Here is a 2,500-nt window from a genome sequence, read left to right on the forward strand (position 1 = left end):
TGAGTTTCTAAAAACAACCGTGCACACCGAGGTTAAACTTTACCAGCTCCACTCCGACTCGCCGCTCGCCCACAATTTGTTTGCAACGAAACATTTGTTTTTAATTTTGTTGGTTTGAAATTGTTTTGAAAAGGTTCTTTAAATCTAGTGGGTTTGCAACTCATAAGAGCGTCACTTTCAACGTCTCCCGGCATTGGATTGAGTTTCTAAAAACAACCGTGCACACCGAGGTTAAACTTTACCGGCTCCACTCCGACTCGCCGCTCGCCCACTAGTCCGAAGGCAACAAAACATTTGTTTTTCATTTTGATGAAAATTTCTGTTTTTAAATCTTGTTGGTTTGAAATTGTTTTGAAAAGGTTCTTTAAATCTTGCGGGTTTGCAACTCATAAGAGCGTCACTTTCAACGTCCCCGGCATTGGATTGAGTTTCTAAAAACAACCGTGCACACCGAGGTTAAACTTTACCGGCTCCACTCCGACTCGCCGCTCGCCCACAAATCCGAAGGCAACAAAACATTTGTTTTTAATTTTGATGAAATTTTTTGAAAACATTGGCTTGGCAAGCCCCAATCCGCGACTATCCACCCACCGCCACCCCACACGGGTGGTTGTTGTTGAGAAATGAGGTTGTGGTCGACATGCCCGTGCATTTGAGAAGGAGTTCCTAGCACTCCATGCTCTCCCATGCCAAAAAAAAGCCTAGACAACCCCATTTCGCAACTTTCCACGCCTTTTTTTTTCCTCCCTCACCCATGGCGGCGGCGTGGTGGCGGCGGCCGGATTCCGGCCACCACCGCCATGGGTGGCAGCCCCCCGACCCCGACACCAAACCCATAATACCGAGGCAACATATCGAGGCAACATGACATGGGTGTGGCGTGGGGGAAGGGGGCTGCAGCTAGGAAGGCATGGGCTGCCATGCATATGCAGGCAACACACACCCCCCTATATAGCATTTTATGCATTTAGCCCTTTGACAGGAAGAGACATCACCTATGCGCGAGGAGTCATAATGGGCTCTAAATAATTCAATACAAGGTATTTGGACGTGATTTTTTGCAGGGATACTAAGAAACATGCAATCTATGATGGGAAAAAGTTTCATAAATTTTTGAAGTCGGGAAGTATTTTTTATTATTTTTAGAAGTCGTAAAATTGAAAAAATCATTAAAACAAATCCGGGAGGAATTTTTTAGTTTTGTAAGTTGGAGAAGGTCCTAAAAATCATAGACTACTTATGGGGAGCTTATTGTGCGAGGAAATTTCAATAAAAACGGGGTTTGACAAGATTTGAAAAATTCTGTCGACATTTGAAAAAACCTGGAACCATGCTGCCGGCATGCTGCGCACATGCTGCGCGCAGGCTGCGCGCATGCTGCGCGCAGACTGCGCGCAGACTGCGCGCATGCCATGGCAGGACAAGTTTCGCTAGCCTCACTGTCGACAGATGCGCAAGCTGCGCGCACAGGCTGCGCGCATGCTGCGCACAGGCTGCGCGCATGCTGCGCACAGACTGCGCGCACGCTGCGCGCATGCCATGGCAGGACAAGTTTCGCTAGCCTCACTGTCGACAGATGCGCAAGCTGCACGCAAGCTCCGCGCACGCTGCGCACAGCCTGCGCGCATGTTGTGCGCAGGCTGCGCGCAGGCGCCGCGCATGCCATGGCAGGACAAGTTTCGCTAGCCTCACTGTCGACAGATGCGCAAGCTGCGCGCACAGGCTGCGCGCACGCCATGGCAGGACAACTTTCGCTAGCCTCACTGTCGACAGAATCAGCACGCTGCGCGCAAGCTGCGCGCGCGCATGGCAGGACAAGTTTCGAAAAATTCTGTCGACAGGCTGCCGGCATGGTGCGCGCACGCTGCCGGCATGCTGTGCGCACGCTGCCGACATGCTGTGCGCACGCTGCGCACAGGCTGCCGGCATGCTGCGCGCAGCCCATGGCAGGACAAGGTCCGAAAAAATCTGTCGACATTTTTACGCCGTGGTAGGCTTCCGCTTCGCGTCACTTTGTCGACATTCAAGCCTACCATTTGTATTGAATTTTTCAAACCTTGTCAAACCCCATTATTCAAATGTCGAAAAATTTTGTCGACATTTTTACGCCATGATAGGCTTCCGCTTCGCGTCACTTTGTCGGAATGCATCGCATGGCGAGGCAAGGCCACGGCATGCCAAGGCGAAGGCAACGCATGGCTTGAATGGCTTGGTCAAGGCCACATCATGGGCACGGCATGCCAAGGCAAGGCGAGGCAAGCCATCCTTAGCCTCGCCTACACTCACTTTCTCGGAATGCATTGGATGATGAGCAATTCCAAGGTAAGGCAACGCATGGCTTGAATGGCTTGGTGTAGGCCACAACTTGGGCATGGCATGCCAATGCAAGGCAAGGCAAGGCAAGCCATCCTTAGCCTCGCCTACACTCACTTTCTCGGAATGCATTGGATGATGAGCAATTCCAAGGTAAGGCAACGCATGGCTTGAATGGCTTGGTGTA

This window comes from Prunus avium, unplaced genomic scaffold (genome assembly GCF_965620075.1).
Source record: "Prunus avium unplaced genomic scaffold, drPruAviu1.hap1.1 HAP1_SCAFFOLD_453, whole genome shotgun sequence".
NCBI lineage: Eukaryota > Viridiplantae > Streptophyta > Magnoliopsida > Rosales > Rosaceae > Prunus > Prunus avium.